The sequence below is a fragment of the Lipotes vexillifer genome, unplaced genomic scaffold, assembly GCF_000442215.2.
Source record: "Lipotes vexillifer unplaced genomic scaffold, Lipotes_vexillifer_v1.1 scaffold1404, whole genome shotgun sequence".
Classification (NCBI taxonomy): domain Eukaryota; kingdom Metazoa; phylum Chordata; class Mammalia; order Artiodactyla; family Lipotidae; genus Lipotes; species Lipotes vexillifer.
The window spans coordinates 803,374-825,425 of record NW_006796463.1 but is presented as its reverse complement, the minus strand read 5'-3'; the positions used below and the strand labels follow the sequence as shown (position 1 = coordinate 825,425).

At 34.4% G+C, this 22,052-nt stretch overlaps 1 protein-coding gene across 1 annotated transcript in view; it reads left to right on the top strand.

Annotated features, from left to right (window-relative positions):
- Window positions 1-22,052, top strand: part of MGAT4C (MGAT4 family member C) — a 359,247-nt gene that overhangs the window by 64,487 nt on the left and 272,708 nt on the right. The gene's annotated exons all lie outside the window — the stretch shown is intronic.

The following is a 22,052-nucleotide window of genomic DNA, read 5'->3' as shown; positions in this document are numbered from 1 at the left end:
GGGGCTGTTTGCTTTGTGAGAATCTGCCAAGGCAACATGCCATGTGGCTTTATCTTTGAAAGTGAGGATGAAACAAGCTTGCCTGGCTTCAGATAAGCGACTTAGAAGAAATCCTATTCAGATGTACCTGTCACTAATTTATCTGGAGGTTTTGTGATTCATACATACTACTCTGTGTGCGATGAAGCATTAAATTGGTTTCCTCTGGGAGCAGGTCACATTCAGGGCTCGTCAGACCTATGCTATAGGATGGTGCATGCTTGATTCATATAACCTCTCACTACTGAATTTTTATCTATTAGAGGACTGGTAACGTGAACATATGTTAGATGATCTCTTGGAACACTTCAACAGCAAAGGGATTGACAAAAATCTGTCTATTAATATGCAGGTGTATGTAACAAAAAATTAATCAACCTTTCTGCTGTTAGTATAGTCATTTATCCTGATAATTAAGTAGTTATACATATGTTTCCCAATAATGGCCTAGCCCTTGATGAATGCATTTCTATGACTCCTTTATTTATTGAAACAAAGGGATATGTACTTAAGTGTAGTACTTTATAGTGGGGAAAAAATGCAGAGCTGATTTGAAACAGGTCTCCTGAAAGAAAAACTTTAGAAAACAAAGAGTTTTCCCATTTATAATATAGTTTTATACTGTGGCAATTCTACTTTATTACTCTATATATTTTGAAAGAAAATGGCATACCTTGGAAAGTGAGACAGATACTGGTTCAAATTTGAAAGGAACATAAAAGAAAGAGATGCCTATTTATATGTTAACATTGTGCTGAGAGACTTTCATATGGATTTTTTTTGATGTGGGATATTTAACAAATGCAAAAACAAAAACAAAAAAACCCTATTCTTAATTTTATTATTTCCATGATGGGGTATATAAAACTAAAACCTAATATCTTACCTTGGGTTTTTTTTTTTTTTTTTGCGGTACGCGGGCCTCTCACTGTTGTGGCCTCTCCCGTTGCGGAGCACAGGCTCCGGACGCGCAGGCTCAGCGGCCATGGCTCACGGGCCCAGCCTCTCCATGGCATGTGGGATCTTCCCAGACCGGGGCATGAACCCGTGTCCCCTGCATCGGCAGGCAGACTCTCAACCACTGCACCACCAGGGAAGCCCTATGCTGCATTTATATACGGTGTAAGTCTTCAGATTTTATCCTAGGTGTGAAGATATGGAAGATTTAACATGAACTGGAATTTTCCTATTAATGAGTTATATCATAATTAGGGCATTACTGTAGGAACCTACTAAGTCATTTATGCACGATTCACAATATTTAAATAAGATATTCTTCACATTTCACAATCCTTAAACTGTGGTCTTAAAACCTTGCAAGGCCTCCTAATAAACAGGAGTGTGAAGTAAATATATTTAATAATATTATTTTAAGATTTCAAAATATTCTAGTAAGCATTTTTCTGAAAAGAAAGGAAAGAAAGAAAAGCAGTTCACGAAACTAGGAAAAAAATACTTTTATACCATATGCAAAGTACACATGATTAAGCATATTTCTGCCCTCTTCTCTCCATTCCAATTTTGTTTTTTGCTATAGACAAAAAATGCATAACTTTGAATTTTCTGTATCTTTTTTAAACCTATTATATACCTCACTACAAGGTATTTTCTTAATTTTTTTTAAGAAAAATCCTTTATAAATACAGACTAAATTCATGTTATTTTCAGAATGAAAATAACATGAACCATTTATGGAATAAAATGGAATAAAATGAACCATTTTGTTAGAGACATTTAAAGGATTTAACAAGTATTTTGTTGCTTAGATTATAATGGTACTTTTAAATAGTTTTTTATATCTATCATGAATTTTTCCTCTGTTCTTTTATAAGTTTAAGGTGTACAGCATTATAATTTAACATCTGTATACACCAAAGAGAGATAACCACCACAAGTCTAATTACCATCCAACTGCATACAGTTGACCCCCTTCACTTATTTTGCCCACTCCCAAATCCCTTCTACTTAGGTAATCACTAATCTTATCTCTATCTATAAGTTTATTTTTATTGGTTAGTTTTGTTTTTTTAGATTTTACGTATGAGTGAAATCTTAAAGTATTTGTATTTTTCCATCTGACTTATTTCGCTTAGCATTATTCTTTTAAGGTCCATCCATGTTGTCACAAATGGATTTCATTCTTTTTATGGCTGAGTAGTATTCCATTGCATACATACACCACATCTTTATCCATTCTTTTATTGATGGACACTTAGGTTGTTTCCACATCTTGGCTATTGTAAATAATGCTGCAGTGAACATAGGGGTACATATATCTTTTTGAATTAGTGTTTTCATGTTCTTCAGATAAACACCCAGAATTTTAATAGCTGGGTCGTATTGTGATTCTATTCATAAGTTTTTGAGGAATCTCCATAACTATTTTCCATAGTGGCTACACCATTTTACAGTCCCATCAACAGTGTATGAGGGTTCCCTTTTTCCACATCCTCTACAACATTTGTTATTTCTTGTCTTTTCAATAACAGCCATTCTTTTTCTCTTTTCTTTATGTGGTGAGTAAATCCCCACATTTCAGACTCTGCTTAAAGAGATTATATATCACCTCTTCTAAAAAGTATTTTCTAGTTGTCTAATCTAGTCTTGATCTCTCACAGACTTCTTTGATCTCATAGCATTTGCCATAATATTTAAGTATTTTACCTATATTTTATAAATATTAATTATATAAATAATATACTATATATAGAGAGAGAAAGAATATTATTTACCTGTTTATATTTTGTCTGTTATATAAAGCTTAAGCACAATTTCAGTGCCTAGCACAGTGCCTAGTATATAATAAATAGTCAATAAAATTTATTGAGTTTATGAAATCAGATAATTAAAACAAAATAATTCCATAACTAATAGTATAAGAAATATAAAGTATATATTAAATATATAGAACAAAAATTTATATAATTACTGGTTAATTTAACAACATAATTACAAATATCATATACAAACAGAGAAGTCAGCAAGCTTCACACAGTAGCTTCTCCAGAAAACAACTGAACCCTACCAATACCTATTAGATATTAAGTGCCATGGAATCTGTATGTAGTATTGTCTTAGAGTAATTATGAAAATTTCCATGGATATCTTTTGAAATAGTTTAAAGAGAAACAAAAATATCTATGATTTTTAAAAACAACCAGTTATTTTACAAGTGTTTATTGAGAGCTGACTATGTATGAAACTGTGAAAAAGTCTATAGGAGATTTATTATTGTAAATGGTTAACTCTCACCTCATGGGATCAATATATAGTAAGAAAATTCAATATATACTTTTAAAAAGTTAAAGTAGAACTTTAACTATAGAGCAGAAGTTAAAAATGTTAATGGCATTTAGCAGAACTAGAGTTCATTTTTAGCTGAGGGAAATAGCAACAGCATACTGCAGAGGTTAATTTGACACTAATCTTTGAAGAAAGCTGAAGAAGTTCTTGGCAGAGGCAATAGCATAAGAAAAGGCATGAAGAAGGTATTTAGTAAGAATTAGTTGCTCATTTCAACAGGTATATCAAATATATTTGAAAATAGATTAGGACAAGATTGTGGAAGATTTAATTCTAGTTTAAGAAATAGGGATTTTGTTGGCATGTAGCTAAGTCCCTAGAATATGTTCAATCTCTTCCTATTTCAGAAGCCTAAAAAAAAAAGAATGTGATTATTTTGAATGATGGTTTACACAGAAAAATCTGGCATTACGTATTATAAGATCTCCCTTTTGTATGTGCTATATATTTGCATACATGCATACATGCCACACATACACATATGTGTCGGGGGTGTGTGTATATGTGTATGTGCATAGTAAATGTGTATCACTTAATCTGGCTTTATTTTAAAAATAGATTAGAGGAGGAGTCAGTGTCATTATGTATGGAAACTACTGGTCACTTCAGCAAATACTCAATAAACTGATAAAGCAAGGAAACATGAAATAAAATATCAGATGAAGGGCATATCTTTCAGAGACACACGAGGAAGAACTCATAAGGATGATGACTTGTGAACTCATTATAGATATACATATATCCACTCTTTTTTTTAGATTCTTTTGCCATTTAGGCCATTACAGAGTATTGAGTAAAGTTCCCTGTTCTATACAGTAGATCCTTATTAGTTATCTATTTTATATTTAGTACTGTCTATATATCCATCCCAGTCTCCCAGTTTATCCCTCCCCGCTTACTCCCTGGTAACCATAAGTTTGTTTTCTACGTCTGTGACTCTACTTCCATTTTGTAAATAAGTTCATTTTTCCAAAAAATAAGTGTTTAATTAGACCTTGATGACCAAAAAGCCAAGATATCTGTACCTGTTACTTCCCTAAACATATTCTTTATAGCACATGCAATGCAAGATGTAAATAGGAATTTTGTGATAATTTTTTTTGTAATTGATAATTTCAAACAAATTTGGGAAATATATACAATACCTGTTTTAGATATGAAAAAACACAACAACCTATTAAAAATATGAACCATTACACTAATAAATTTGTTGCTGTTTAACCCAGTATTTACCAAACTAATTTAACTACTGCGTAACACTTATTATTTATTTATTTTTTTTTTGCGGTACGCGGGCCTCTCACTGCTGTGGCCTCTCCCATTGCGGTGCACAGGCTCCGGACACGCAGGCTCAGCGGCCATGGCTCATGGGCCCAGCCGCTCCGCAGCATGTGGGATCTTCCCGGACCGGGGCACAAACCCATGTCCCCTGCATTGGCAGGTGGACTCTCAACCACTACGGCACCAGGGAAGCCCCGTAACACTTATTTTAAGGCCATGATCTTTCCATGATTCTAGGTTGCCTCGATGCAGATTTACAGTATCATTTTCTGAAAGCATTTACAGTAAGAAAAATAAATGCAAACTTTTATTGTTTGGTATTTTATGAACTGTTTAAGAATCTTGGCATATTTCTAGATTGCAAAGTTATTCTCCTATATTTTCTCTCTTTTTTTAACAACTTTATTGGAGTATAATTGCTTTACAATGGTGTGTTACTTTGTACTGTATAACAAAGTGAATGAGCTATATGTATACATATATCCCCATATCCACTCCCTCTTGCAACTCCCTCCCACCCTCCCTATCCCACCCCTCTAGGGGAACACAAAGCACCAAGCTAATCTCCATGTGCTATGCAGCTTCTCCCCACTAGCTATCTGTTTTACATTTGGTAGTGTATATAAGTCAATGCTACTCTCTCACTTCGTCCCAGCTTACACTTCCCCCTCCCTGTGTCCTCAAGTCCATTCTTGACGTCAACGTCTTTATTCCTGTCCTGCCCCTAGGTTCTCCAGAAACATTTTTGTTTGTTTTTTTAGATTTCATATATAAGTGTTAGCATACAGTATTTGTATTTCTCTTTCTGACTTACTTCACTCTGTATGACAGTCTCTAGGTCCAGCCACCTCACTGCAAATAACTCAGTTTCATTTCTTTCTATGGCTGAGTAATATTCCATTGTATATATGTGCCATATCTTCTTTATCCATTCTTCTGTCAATGGACATTTAGGTTGCTTCCATGTACTGACTATTGTAAATAGAGCTGCAATGAACGTTGTGGTACATGTTACTTTTTAAATTATGGTTTTCTCAGGGTATGTGCCCAGTACTGGGATTGCTGGGTCATATAGTAGTTCTGTTTTTAGTTTTTTAAGGAACCTCCATACTGCTCTCCATAGGGGCTGTATCAATTTACATTCCCACCAACAGTGCAGGAGGGTTCCCTTTCTCCACACCCTCTCACCCAGCATTTTCTGTTTGTAGATTTTTTGATGATGGCCATTCTGACTGCTGTGAGGTGATATCTCATTGTAGTTTTGATTGGCAATTCTCTAATGATTAATGATGTTGAGCATTTTTTTTCATGTGTTTGTTGGCAGTCTGTATGTTTTCTTTGCAGAAATGTATATTTAGGTCTTCTTCCCATTTTTGGATTGGGTTGTTTGTTTTTTTGATATTGAGCTGCATAAGCTGCATGTATATTTTGCAGATTAATCCTTTGTCAGTTGCTTCATTTGCAAATATTTTCTCCCATTCTGAGGGTGGTATTTTTGTCTTGTTTATGTTTTTCTTTACTGTGCAAAAGATTTTAAGTTTCATTCGGTCCCATTTGTTTATTTTTGTTTTTATTTCCATTTCTCTAGGAGGTGGGTCAAAAAGGATCTTGCTGTGATTTGTGTCATAGAGAGTTCTGCTACATTTTCCTCTAAGAATTTTATAGTGTCTGGCCTTACATTTAGGTCTTTAATCCATTTTGAGTTTATTTTTGTGAGTGGTGTTAGGGAGTGTTCTAATTTCATTCTTTTATATGTAGCTGCCCAGTTTTCCCAGCACCACTTATTGAAGAGGCTTTTATCCATTGTATATTCTTGCTATATCAAAGATAGGCTGACCATATGTGTGTGGGTTTATCTCTGGGCTTTCTATCCTGTTCCATTGATCTATATTTCTGTTTTTGTGCCAGTACCGTACTGTCTTGATTACTGTAGCTTTCTAACATAGTCTGAAGTCCAGGAGCCTGATTCCTCCAGCTCCATTTTTCTTTCTCAAGATTGCTTTGGCTATTCAGGGTATTTTGTGTTTCCATACAAATTGTGAAATGTTTTGTTCTAGTTCTGTGAAAAATGTCATTGGTAGTTTGATAGGGATTGCATTGAATCTGTAGATTGCTTTGGGTAGTATAGTCATTTTCACAATGTTGATTCTTCCAATCCAAGAACATGGTATATCTCTCCATTTGTTTGCATCATCTTTAATTTCTTTCATTAGTGTCTTATACTTTTCTGCATAGAGGTCTTTTGTCTCAGGTAGGTTTATTCCTAGGTATTCTATTCTTTTTGTTACAACAGTAAATGGGAGTAATTCCTTAAATTCTCTTTCAGAGTTGTAATCATTATTGTATAGGAATGCAAAAGATTTCTGTGCATTAATATTGTATTCTGCTACATTACCAAATTCATTGATTAGCTCTAGTAGTTTTCTGGTAGCATCTTTAGGATTCTCTATGTATAGTATCACGTCATCTGCAAACAGTGACAGCTTTACTTCTTTTCCAATTTGGATTCCTTTTATTTCTTTTTCTTCTCTGATTGCTGTGGCTAAAACTTCCAAAACTATGTTGAATAATAGTTGTGAGAGTGGGCAACCTTGTCTTGTTCCTGATTGTAGTGGAAGTGGTTTCAGTTTTTCACCATAGAGAACGTTGTTGACTGTGGGTTTGTCATATATGGCCTTTATTATGTTGAGGTAAGTTCCCTCTATGCCTACTTTCTAGAAGGTTTTTATCATAAATGGGTGTTGAATTTTGTCAAAAGCTTTTCCTGCTTCTATTCAGATGATCATATGGATTTTATCCTTCAATTTTTTAATATGGTGTATCACGTTGATTGATTTGTATATATTGAAGAATTCTTGCAATCCTGGGATAAACCCACTTGATCATGGTGTATGATATTTTTAATGTGCTGTTGGATTCTGTTTGCTAGAATTTTGTTGAGGATTTTTGCATGTATGTTCATCAGTGATATTGGCCTGTAGTCTTCTCTCTTTGTGACATCTTTGTCTGGTTTTGATATCAGGATGATGGTGGTCTTGAAGAATGAATTTGGGAGTGTTCCTTTCTCTGCTATATTTTGCACGAGTTTGAGAAGGATAAGTGTTAGCTCTTCTCTGAATGTTTGATAGAATTCACCTGTGATGCCATCTGGTTCTGGGCTTTTATTTGTTGGAAGATTTTTCATCACAGTTTCAATTTCAGTGCTTGTGATTGGTCTGTTTATATTTTCTGTTTCTTCCTGGTTCAGTCTAGGAAGGTTGAACTTTTCTAAAAATTTGTCCATTTCTTCCAGGTTGTCCATTTTATTGGCACAGAGTTGTTTGTAGTAGTCTCTCATGATCCTTTGTATTTCTGCAGTGTCAGTTGTTACTTCTCCTTTTTCATTTCTGAATCTATTGCTTTGAGTCTTCTCCCTTTTTTTCTTGATGAGTCTGGCTAATGGTTTATCACTTTTGTTTATCCTCTCAAAGTACCAGCTTTGGTTTTATTGATATTTGCTATTGTTTCCTTAATTTCTTTTTCCTTTATTTCTGATCTGATCTTTATGATTTCTTTCCTTCTGCTAACTTTATGGGTTTTTTTTAATCTTCTTTTGCTAATTGTTTTAGGGGTAAGGTTAGGTTGTTTATTTGAGATGTTTCTTGTTTTGTAAGGTAAGACTGTATTGCTATAAACTTCCCTCTTAGAACTGCTTTTGCTGCATCCCATAGGTTTTGGGACGTCATGTTTTCACTGTCATTTTTTTCTAGGTATTTTTTTATTTCCTCTTTGATTTCTTCAGTGATCTCTTGGTTATTTAGTAGTGTATTGTTTAGCCTCCATGTGTTTGTATTTTTTACAGTTGTTTTTTCCTGTAATTGATATCTAGTCTCATAGCATTGTGGTTGGAAAATATACTTCATATGATTTCAGTTTTCTTACAATTTACCAAGGCTTTATTTGTGACCCAAGATATGATCTATCCTGGAGAATGTTTCACGAGCACTTGAGAAGAAAGTGTATTCTCTTGTTTTTGGATGGAATGTCGTATAAATACCAATTAAGTCCATCCTGTTTAATGTATCATTAAAAGCTTGTGTTTCCTTGTTTATTTTCATTTTGTATGATACGTCAATTTGGGAAAGTGGAGTGTTAAAGTCCTCCACTATTATTGTGTTACTGTCGATTTCCCCTTTTATGGCTGTTAGTATTTGCCTTATGTATTGAGGTGCTCCTATGTTGTGTGCATAAATATTTACAATTGTTATATTTTCTTCCTGGATCGATTTTGGATCATCTTTACACTCATTATTCTGAATTCTTTTTCAGGTAGACTCCCTATTTCCTCTTCATTTGTTTGGTCTGATGGGTTTTTATCTTGCTACTTCATCTGCTGTGTATTTCTGTGTCTTCTCATTTTGCTTAACTTACTTTGTTTGGGGTCTCCTTTTCACAGACTGCAGGTTTGTAGTTCCCATTGTTTTTGGTGTCTGCCCCCAGTGGCTAAGCTTGGTTCAGTCGGTTTTGTAGGCTTCCTCGTGGAGGGGATGGTTCCTGTGTTCTGGTGGATGAGACTTGATCTTGTCTTTCTGGTGGGCAGGACCACATCCAGTGGTGTGTTTTGGGGGGGGTCTGTGAACTTATGTTTTTAGGCAGCCTCTCTGCTAATGGGTGGGGTTATGTTCCTGTCTTGCTAGATGTTTGGCATAGGGTGTCCAGCACTGTAGCTTGCTGGTCATTGAGTGGAACTGGGTCTTAGTATTGAGATGGAGATCTCTGTGAGAGCTTTCGCCATTTGATGTTATGTGGAACTGGGAGGTCTCTGGTGGACCAATGTCCTGAAATCAGCTCTTCCACCTCAGAGGCTCAGGCCTGACACTGGGCCGGAGCATGGAGACCCTGTCAGCTACTCAGCTCAGAAGAAAAGGGATAAGAAAGGAATGAAGGAAGGAAGGAAGGAAAGAAGAAAGGAAGGAGGGAGGGAAGGAGGGAGAAAGGAAGGAAGGGAGGAAGGGAGGAAGAGAAAGAAATAAAATAAAGTTATTAAAATAGAAAAAAATATATTATTAAAAATAAAGAAAAGAACGAAGGAAGAGAACAACCAAACGAAAAAACAAATGCACCAATTATAACAAGCGCTAAAAACTATACAAAAAAAAAAAAAAAGGACAGACTGACCCCTAGGACAAATGGTAAAAACAAAGCTATACAGACAAAATCACACAAAGCAGTATACACATGCACACTCACAAAAAGAGAAAAAGAAAAATATATATTTATTAAAGGAAAAAGGAAGAGAGCAACCAAATCAATAAACAAATCTACCAATGATAATAAGCTGTAAATACTAAAAGAAAATAAACAGAAAAGCAGAAACAAATTAGATGCTGAAAACAAACTCCAAGTCTACAGTTGCTCCCAAAGTCCACCACCTCAATTTTGGATGATTTGCTGTCTATTCTGGTATTCCACAGATGAAGGGTGCATGAAGGTGATTGTGGAGATTTAATCTGCTGCTCCTGAGGCTACTGCAAGAAATTTCCCTTTCTCTTCCTTGTTCTCACAGCTCCTGGGGTTCAGCTTTGGATTTGACCCCGCCTCTGCGTGTAGGTCACCTGTGGGCATCTGTTCCCTGCCCAGACAGGAGCCGGTTAAAGTAGCAGCTGATTAGGGGGCTGTGGCTCACTCAGGCCAGGGAAGACAGGAGTACGGAATGCAGGGCGAGCCTGCGGTGGCAGAGGCCTGTGTGACGTTGCACCAGCCTGAGGTGCACCTTGTGTTCTCCCAGGGAAGTTGTCCTTGGATCACAGGACTGTGGCAGTGGCGGGCTGCACAGGCTCCCAGGAGGGGAGGTGTGGACAGTGACCTCTGCTTGCACACAGGTGTCTTGGTGGCTACAGCAGCAGCCTTAGTGTTTCTTGCCCATCTCTAGTGTCCGCACTGATAGCCACGGCTTGCGTTATTCTCTGGAGCTCGTTAGGCAGTGCTCCAAATCCCCTCTCCTTGCACACCCCAAAATTATGGTCTCTTGCCTCTTAGGCAGGTCCAGACTTTTTCCCAGACTCCCTCCTGGCTAGCTGTGGCACACTAGCCCCCTTCAGGCTGTGTTCACGCAGCCAACCCCTGTCCTCTCCCTGGGGTCTGACCGGTGAAGCCCAAGCCTCAGCTCCTAGCCCCTACCCGCCCAGGCGGGTGAGCAGACAAGCCTCTCAGGCTGGTGATAGCTGGTTGGCAGCAATCCTCTTTGTGGAAATCTCTCTGCTTTGCCCTCTGCACTCCTGTTGCTATGCTCTCCTCTGTGGCTCTGAAGCTTCACCCCCTAGCCCACCCCCCGTCTCCACCAGTGAAGGGGCTTCCTAGTGTGTAGAAACTTTTCCTCCTTCACAGGTCCCTCCCAGAGGTGCAGGTCCCATCCCTATCCTTTTGTCTCTGTTTTTCCTTATTTCTTTTGCCCTACCAGGTACGTGGGGAGTTTCTTGCCTTTGGGATGTCTGAAGTCTTCTGCCAGCGTTCAGTAGGTATTCTGTAGGAGTTGTTCCACATGTAGATGTATTTTTGATGTATTTGTGTGAAGGAAGGTGATTTCCACGGCTTACTCCTCTGCCATCTTGAAGGTTCCTCTATAGTTTCTTCTAGAATCTTTTTACCTCCAGCTTTACATTTTATTCTATGAACTAGCTAAATAATTTTTGTGTGTTGGCAAAGTAGGGATCAACAATAATTTTTAAGTACAAATATCCATTTAATTCCAGCATCATTTCATAAATACTTTCCTTCCTCATTGAGTTGACTAAGGCCTTGTTCCAAAATTAATTGAAAATATCTGTGTGAGATATTTTATTGTTCTATTGATCTTTTTGTGTATTATTAAATTCTTAAAGTATGCTATTGAGATATCTGTCTATTACTACATATTAAGAGCAAGTTTTGAAATAAGTTAGTGTAACTCTATCAAATGTCTCCATTTTCAAGTTTATTTTGACTATTCCAGATCCTTTTCCATTTCATCTTAGAACTAGTTAAGATTCTTATGATATTTTGACCGAAATTGTATTAAAGCTAACAAATCAGGAAAAATTAGCATCTTAAAAATAATGAGTCTTCTCATTTATAAAGCATAGCTCTCCTTTTACTTAGGTCTTATTTTCTTTCTCTTTGAAGCAATTCATAATTTCCATAATAGAGATCCCACACATATTTTGTTAGATTTATTCCTATGTAATATTTGTTGATGCTATCATTAATGGAAACATTTTAAAGTGTTTATTTCTCATTGTAAGTATAGAGAAATAAAGTTTTTATACCAATATTTTATCCTGTGAGCTTGTTAAATTTATTGTGCTTATTACTCTATGTAGCTACTTGTAGATTCTGTAGGCTTTCTATATACACAGGCATATTACTAATATTAAGGTTTCCATGCCAACATTTGTATTTTCATTTCTCTTTGTCCAATTTCACTAGCTAGGACTTCCATTACAATGTTGAATAGAAATGTTGAGAACTGATTCTCTTGTAATATTCCCAATGGTGGGAGAGAAATACTGAAAGTATGATTTTACTTTTCACATATATTCTTACTGGGATTGAGAGAGTTCTACTCTATGCCTAGGAGTTTAAAAGTTTTTATCATGAATGAGTCCTGGATTTCAAATAATATTTTTCTGCATCTTTTGTGATGATCTTATTATTTGTCTTCTCTATAATATATATATATATATGGCAAATTGCATTGATTAATTTCTGAATGCTAAACCAGCCATGCATTCCTGGAATATATTCCACTTGGTCATCATGTAACATCCTTCATATATATGACTGGATATGATTTGCTAATATTGTCTTTAAAATTTTTATGTTTATGTTTATGAAAAATATTGGACTGTAATTTTATTTCCTTTCAGGTCTTTATCTCATTTCGTTTCAAGACATAAAATAAGCTTTGAAAGGATTACTTTCCACGATTTTCTAAGTTTGTGTCTTATTTCTTCTTCAAGTAATTGATAAGATTCACTAGAATAGCTACTTAAAGAGCTATCTTAGTAGCTCCTTAAATAGCCTGGAATTTTCTTTATGGAAAAGTTTTGAATTGTAAATATAATTTCCTCAATAGATAAAGGGATATTCAGTTTATCTTTATTACCTTATGTCAGTTATGGCAATTTGTTGTTCAGAAAATCTGTCTACTGTTTCTAAATTATTGTATCTATTTACATAAAATTATTAATAAAATACTATTATGAAATGTTATGAAATTTTATTGTTGGTTGGATCTGTAGCACTGTTCACCTCATTCTTGATATTGGTATTTTGAATTTACCTTCTTTGTTTTCCACAAATATAGCTAAGGATATAATAATTTTAGTAATCTTTTCAAATTTTTAAAATTTTGTTGATTTTTTAATATTTTTTGATTTTCAAATTTATCAATATTATTAATTTTCCTTTCTTCTAATCTTTTTGAATTTTAAATAGATATTTTCCATCTTCTAAAGGTAGAAGATTAGATTATTATTTTTGTACTTCAGTTCTTCACCAATAGAATAATTTAAACTTATCAAATTTTCTCCACATGCTGCTTAAACTATAACACAATTTTTGGCATGGTCTGCTTTCATTATTGTACAGTTTGAAATGATATCCAAATTCCTTTGTATTTTATTCTTTGAGCCATGGATTATTTACAAGTTTAATCTTTAATTTCTAATTATTTCGAGATTTTCTGCCTTTTTAAAAATTGATTTTTAATTAATAGCTTTGTGGTAAAATAGTATACTGTACATTATTTAATTGATTAAAATTTATTGGGAGTTTTTTATAGCTCACTATATGATGAATGCTCTATGTACTGAAAAGAATATGTATCCCACAGTTTGAGAAATAGTGCTCTGTAAATATCAATTAGTTAATGTAAGTTGATAATTTTGTTCACTGTTTTTCTTGTCTTTTTGCTTTCAATTACCAAAGCAGTGTTAAAATCTCCATACAAAAGTGTAGATTCTTTCTTCAATTCTGCCAATTTTTGTCTCATGTATTTCAAAATTGTGCTCTTAAGTACACATATAATTAGGTGCTTTATGTCTTCTCAATGAATTGACCCTTTTATCACTGGGAAATATTTCTTTGATGCCTGATAATACTCTTTGTCGTGATATCTACTTTGTCTACAATTTTTTAATCCTATTAAGTAAATATTAAATAATCATTCACTGAAACTGAATTAGTATAATAAATAATAAATATAAATGAATATATTTATTAAAATGTCTCCCAAGTAATTGAATAAAAATACTGCTCATACATTTATTTTATGTAGAAAAGAATTTGAAAGCTTACAAAATAAAAATTAAATCAGAATATGCATATAATATTTAAATGAGAGACTTTAAGTCCTGAGTAAATAATTAAAAGCCATATGTAGAAATTTGCAGCTAATAGGGACATTCACTGTATGTATGTACATTCACTGTGCATACAGTGAATGTACAGACATACACTGTAAAATGGTCAGTGTTCCATTTTACATATCGAAAAACTAATACTGTGAGAAGCCAAAAACTAGTCCCAAAACACAAATATTGTTAAGGTCTAGAATATCAATGCTCTTTGTTCTTCAAACTACTGATATAAGGTCCATGTAGAGATATCCAAAACTGAAAGAAAGAAATAAGGGTTTCAAAAATTTACTGCTAATAGGAAAATGGAAAATATCAATGTAATAATATCTTTAAACAGCTTCCTAAATCTTCAGATCCATCATCTTTTCAATTATAAAATGATCATAATTCATAATGGAAAAATATATATCTTTGTGTTTTCTTCTAGCTTAGGAGAAAAAAAAAAAGGTTGGTTTCAATTTGGGTGTCACTGCCCCATGAATAAAATATTCTCAAGAGTAAATGAGTGAGTGTTTACTTGCATAATGGAAAAGTGAGAAGAGAATAGCCTGAATAAATAACATTCATGTTAAAATAAACACCAAAATATTCTTTTGGGAGAATAGACCTCCTTTTATGATTATATGTAGAGAAGGAAAAATAACTATTTAGCCTATGTCTTTGTTCTTGCATGTGTACTCCCAATGCAATTATACTTACCTTGAGTACGTTAGACTATGACTCCCATGCCCTTTAATTTAAAAAATACATGTCAAAATCTCCATTATATTAATCGTTTTAATAGGACTGGGAAGCATTAATTAATCGAATACACAAACAAAGACATGCAGGGGACAATTTCTTGGCAGAAAACAATTAGGTTGAAATGTCATTTTTAGCAGTGCATTAGGATTGTGGCAATTAAGATACAGTTAAGCCCTTTGGAAATATGAGCTCTTAGTCATTTTGGTTTCTAACAGTAAGTAACAGAGACAAAGCATTAGTACCTGAGCATAAATATGCTTTTTAATTTTCTGAAAACCATGACTTTTTAAAAAATTATATTTGCTGCTAATTCCTTTTGTTGACTGTATGTTCCGTGATGATAAATTTAAAGCGCTGAGAGATGCTCACTGGAATGAAAGGTAACATTAGTTTCTTAAAAAGCTTTGTCAAGATTCTAACCTTAGTAACTTAATGGAAGGTCAAGAATCAACTCGTGCTCGCAGTATTTTTTTCTAACACAATTATGTATCTTACAATCAGTTCCACAAAAAAGTAAAATAGTTTCCCTTGACATTTGTTTGCTTGTCATGTTTTCTTCATGAATTGCATAATTTTAACTTTCTTACATCTAGAGTGTATATATTATAAATATTATTCTCTTCCTAAATAAACCTAAAAGCCAAGCATACTGCTTGGCAGATCAAGTAGTAAATTTATCCATTTATCTCTTGTTTACACTACTATTGTCAATATATAGTATTCTAATTCGGTAAGGACATTGTTAATAATGTTAAGAATAGGTGACTTATCCTTTGGAGGCAGCACCTTGACAATTCTCAGGCCTTCTTGCCTTTCATATCTTGCTCTAAATATGCTGAATGAACTATTTGAGGCTTCCCTCATTGCCACGTTCTTTTATCTTCCCACAATTTCACATGTGTTACTATTTAGCTGAAGCTGTCCCTCTCCATTCCTTGTCATCTTTCATTACTTTGTTCTCATTTTTTTAAATGACTCGACTTAGATTTCGTCTTTTCTGGACTTTCCCTGAACTACCAAGCTATGGTCAAACTTCCTTGTGGTTGTATCCATAGCACCTTGAGATTTTCTCCAGTATAGCACATTTCAGACTATAAGCAATGCCCTTTGATATGTCTATATTCCCCAAAAGATTGTGTACTCAATAAAGAGTACAGCACCTGGTACATAGAAGATGCTGAAAACCCCTCTGCTAAAAAATGAATATTTTTTGCACATCTTAAGTCTCTTTGCATAAATTTTGACTCATTTCATTCCATTTTTGTGCTGGTAATGGCTATAGTATCTTGCAATAAACGTTTAAGGAGCCAAATTTTAGATAAAGATGGTAGCCTGAACACTTACCTCTGCTTTCTCTCCATCCACAAACTCCAATGAAATGACAGTAAAGGGTATTTTGTTTTCATTTCAAGACACAAACTTTCAAGTTGGGGATACTGGGAGTTGAGAACAATGCAACAACATTTTGCAAGCTGGGAAGTCTCTGGGTTAGAAGTAAATAACAAACACATGAGAAAAATAAACCCTAAGCTATCAGTGGGGAAAGACAAGAAATAATATAATTGACTTCACACTGCAGAATTCCCCAAAGTTTTAGTTATTTGCAGCATGAGATACCTCTGATTCTCGGGATAAATGATAGGGTAGGATAGAAGCAAAAAAAAGAGAGATTATTAAAAATGAACAACTGTTAGTTCTCTGGGTAGTCTGTGTTTTGAAAATAGCACCCAGTTCTTGGTGGCAATATCCTCATATGTTTCTAATTAAGTCAGAATTTTTGTTTATTTTGAAATCCTATTTTATTAAGTAAATCAATTTCCTCCAGTTTTTGTTTTCATAATTTTTAAAGTTTGATGTTTTTAATTGCAATTCTGCTATACTAGCCATAGTGTCCTTGGTTTGGATTAACAAATCAACCCATGAAACACAAAAGGCTTTAACCAGCACCAGGCTTACTTTGCTCTAAGAAAGAATGCACATCAGCTAACATTAAGCAGGGTTGAGACTAGGGTGAATCAAATGAGGTTTTGACTGTAAAATGTAAGGGTACAACAATCAACTTAGTAATCCAAATAAATTATATTTTAATAAAATATTTTAAAATTAATGCATGAATCTCAAGTGAACAAAATAATTTTAAAAATAGACAATATCAGTATTACTGATTTTTTCTTTTGCTTCAGCTGTGGTGTGGCTCAGCACAGGACTGCAATATAGTGTTGGAAGGTAAATGAGAACAATTTCCAGGAAGCAAAGGAAAGAGACAAAAAGATGAAAAAAAGGAGAGAAAAAAGTAAGCAAATTAGTGTATTCATCTAGGAGTCCCAATATCTGAATTATAGACTTTCAAAAAAAGAGAAATAAAATGAGTGGGGAAAAACGTCAATAAAATAATTCAATACAGTTTTCAAAAACTGAAAAACTTAATTTCCCCCATTGCAAGTGTCTACTAAGTACCCAGTATAGTGGATAAAAATAAAAGTGAGTCTAGTCATGGTAAACTTTTAGGAGTATGGAAGTTTGTGCAAACTTTTAGGGATGAGGCAGGACAATAAATATATCAGATGCAAAACACCAAAAACCAAGAAGGGATTGGAATTTTTGAACAGCACTTGTTTTCTACCAAATTCAGATGTTTTCACAAACCACAATCTTTAAAGGCAAAGATATTGACAGATACCTACAGAAATTTATCTACAGGTGGTAAATGTTTGTGAAGGAAAGAACAGAATAGTTAATGAATAAGATCTAGGGAGGGCTCAGCTGTGTGAGTATCAAGATGTTGTATGAGACCAAAGATTAATTTAGTTAAAGCCAGCCATTATGGGTGTAGGTCCCTCAGCCTGGGAAATGCAATGTGGGTTTCAGAGGTTTTGGTCCTCAGGGAGTACATCCAAGACTGTGGTATCTTTCCCACCTGTGGGTCACAGCACTGGGAGTGTGAGCCCTGTCCGGACTATGTCTTTACCCCTCCTATCCATCTCAATGTGGCTTTTCTTTTTATCTTTAGTTGTGGAATATTTTTCCTGCTAGTCATCAGGTCATTCTCAGAGATAGTTTCTCTATGTGAAGTTGTCATTTTGGTATGTCCATGGGAGGAGGCAAGCCCTCCTCCTCTTCCTACTCCACCAAGTTGTTCTACCCTCCTCCTACCCAGTCTAAAATTCTATGTCACCCAGTCTAAAATTCTATGTCCAAAGTATCAGTCAAATGTGGGCATAGATTAAATACCTTGTTATGCACTCAAGGTGTCAAAACATTAGTTTTCATGCATCATTTCTGAGAAACCTACTAAAGGATGTCTTCCAGAGAAACAAGAGAGCAAACACATACCAAGAAAGAAATACACACATGCGTGTGCACTCACACACACACACACACACACACACACACACACATGTAAAAATGAGAGGTTTAAATAATAAGAAAGGCAGCAGACATCCCAGGATAATAGTGTAGGGGAAGCAAGGAAAACAGCTGTGTGCCAGACACAGAACAGGCCAAATTTGAGCATAGCAGAAGTCTCTGTGAAAAATTTCTCCAAAAAAAAGAGAACACTGATAGAATACCTACAGTGTCTGATCATTTTGAGGGTAGATATAGACAGCTGGGGGAGAGTTTCAGGTGAATAAGTAATAACAACAAAAATAGCAGATATAAGAAGTCCAAGCAAACTTACTGTCAGGAAAAACTAAAAGGGTTATGTAAAATATGAGACAAATCGTCATTCATTATGTAACTGTGATGTGAATAGCATTCACATTGTCAAAATTTGGATTATTTAGCCTACATTAAATTAAATTAAATTAATTTTTAAAAATTTTGTAAGTTTTAAAAAACTCCTAAAAATTAAATTAAATTAAATTAGGGGAAAAAAGTTGTAGGAAGGTTGTGCATGGTTGTTAGGGTAAGGAGAGGAAAGAGTGCTAAATTCTTTATTGTCCTGGTGAGGTGTTGATAAATGGTGCCTAAAATTGAAAACAGAACAAGAAGCAGCGTGAAGAGAGCAGCTACAAAAGTTAAAAGTGGTTTCAGGGATGGGGGGAAATGAGGAAAAAGGGTGATTGGTATTTCTATTAGTAAAACAAAAAGTACAAACTAGCTCAAAGCCAGTACTTAAAAAATTATTCTGATTACTGCAGTAATCAGAACTTGCTGGACTAATTATTAACACATTATTTCAATATGCTTTAGAGTCATGCAAAAACATGAATATAAACCCAAATGTATAACACTTACACATACAATTGAGCCTAATTAAAATGTTTTCTAAGTATTCTTCTTTAACCAATAATATTCATTCTTTAGCTGATTTATATATATATGTACGTAGATAGATAGATAGATAGATAGATTTAGTAATAGTGATAAGCATGGAGAATGACTTACAAATAAATATGATGTGATGACTAGTATTAAAGGCAACACTAAAATATTTTATTGCTAAGCATCAACAAGTTTAGACACTACTGGATGAAATAATAGTAATAATAATAATAAGGCTATTTTTCATTGAGTTTTTTTATGTGCCAGTTACCTTCCATTTCTTTTGTGTAGATTATATCATTTGATCCTCAGAATAATATGAAGTATGCATGATTATTTTTCCTTATTTGAAGATAATGAAACATAAGTACTGTCAATGGTGGTAATCTGCACAGATATAAGCATTTTTGATAAATATTATCTGCTTAGTCCCTATCTCATCTCACACAGTTTCTAATAAGAGTATGAAAGATATGAAATCTGTCTTAAGAAAAATACAATGTTTACACAAGTGGCCTGCATGGCAATATTTCAGAGAGTGGTTAAATAGAAACTGACTTAGAAAAGCTTTCAAATAAATAAATCTTTTCAAATGTATAATTCATTGTATGCAGTATGTTATATGTAATAATGTAGATTGTCTTTTTAGGCCCTATTATAGCATAATTAACTTTATCATCTGGGGATATATTTAAAGTGAATCATTTAGCGTATTAGAATATACTGCTCATTTAAAATAAATGTAAATGTTCACATACAGGTTCATACACACACACTTTCTCCTAAGTTTCAGAGAAATGTCATGAACACTGTTATGACATAAAATTGTACCTAGAATTTTCTCAATAAAAATCTCCAGAAATCACTCCAGAGAAAGCCAAGACTTTTTAGAACTTTTCTGTTGATAAAGTCTCCAAATTCAACCTGATTTTTTTGAATCCTGGCTCTTACAGCTCATTCCAAATGCTTTTTTTGAAGTGGTGAGCATTACAGTCTTATGGGATTTTAGTAGATTCTCTCGATCTTTAAACTTCAAAAGAGCAGCATGAGTTGCTGAGATGGAGTTCAAGAATTTTAAAAGAAGTTGAGGGGAATTTCCTAGTGGTCCAGTGGTTAGGACTCCGTGCTCTCAACTGCCTGGAGACCAGGTTCAATCCCTGGTCAGAGAACTAAGATCCCACAAGACTTGCAGCACAGCCATAAATAAATAAATAAATAGATAGATAGATAGATAGATAGATAGATAAATTAAGTAAGTAAGTAAGTAAGTCGAGGCACCAACTAGAATAGCCTCAGCACAAATATAAGCAGGTTTCAAGAAAGATCTTGCTATTACAGGTAGCCCTCATTAAATGAATGGTGATTTAGGAAATAATACAAATAAACAAATTCTTCCAAACATTATCCACAACTCCCACCTGCAGGACCTCCCCAGAGACATTAGAATTTTGGGGAAAATTCCTCTTCTCTCCTTCCCACCTCTCCCTACCATAGCACTGTGCCCTAATTAGTAGATGACCAAGAGCAGAAATATCTTTAATTTCAACAAGCTGGTTGAAGCAGGTAGAAAATAGAGAACTTACAGAAGAAGAACCTTGTCCTTCTGATCCTTACATTTCCATGGTGACAGCATTTCGCCGACATTTTACAAAGTGGTGCATCCCAGGACCTCAAGGTGATGGTGAAACGATATTGTTTTATTGTAAAAAAGGATAGTAAAGTATTAGAAGATATTTGGTCCTATCTAAAAGGTCCATGAGACCTTTGTTCCATAAGACATCTGGTCCATACCAAAAGGTCCTATCTAACACATCCATGAGCACATTTGGTCTATGCCGAATGGTTTTGGACAGGACCAAATATCAAGCACCTTTTGGTGTGTAGCTAATGTCTTATGGATCAAACGTCTTATGGATGTTTCAGACAGAACCAAACATCCTGCAAGGATTGTAGTGTACTTACATAACCAATTATGATCATTTTAATGATATGGTCCTATATATTTTAAGGAAATTTTTAAGAAAAGAAATCTAACCCATTCAAGCAGTGTTCTGATATTTGAGGCAGTCATATAAAAACCTTCCTGATATCAAAATACAGCTTGTCTAAATTATCTTCCTTAACTACCTTACTACCTTATCTTTCCTGTTGTTATTTAAGGGGAAGTAAGATAAGACACTTTTAGAGTGACTTTTATTAGCTAAAATGTTTTGGCTTTAATTTTTAACTGCTTTCATTTCTCATTGTTCATATTCTGTTGAATATGTTTTTGTTTGGAGAAAGAAAACTGGTAAGATATTTGCACACTTCCAGAAATGTGAAAGTTGAAGTGGTTTTCTTAATTTTTTTAAATGATTAGTTAAGTTGGTTCTACAAACATTAACAATTTCCATCTATGACGTAAAATATGACCCATGTGTAATTACAAATTTAAAAAGTTACTTACTCTTTAGTAATTTCATCTACTTTTCTGTAATACAAATCTACCATTTTATTAGAAAGTCTAATGAATTTAAGCCTTTATGATTCTTCAGCTGACTGGGTAGGGAGTAAAACTAATATTTATTGACTACTTACTGTGGAAAAGATATGGTTTATCTCATTTAATCCTCCAACAATATTATGTAAAAGAAAATATGATCCTCATTTTTATAAATAATAAGCAGACTTTTACTGGTAATACGACTTGCTCAAAGTCACACAGCCAATTAGCAGAGTCAAGAGGGTCTTCCCAACTGCTAAGCCCATGCGATACTCACCACACCATCTGACGTTAATGTAATCCCATTAATGGTAATAGAATAAAAATGACTACAGAGAGAGAGAGAGTCCTGTGTCAGGCATGAATTGTATTGCTTTTAATACAGTAGCTCCTTTAGATCCTTTTACTTTACCCACGTTACAGATAAATAAACTGAGCCGTAGAGAGGTTTGGATTTGTTCATGTCCAGAGACAAAGTAGTGAAGTCAGGATTGAACCATGATCCTTTTTAATTGCACAGTTAGAACTTTGCCACTATTCCACTGTATATTTATTTGTGA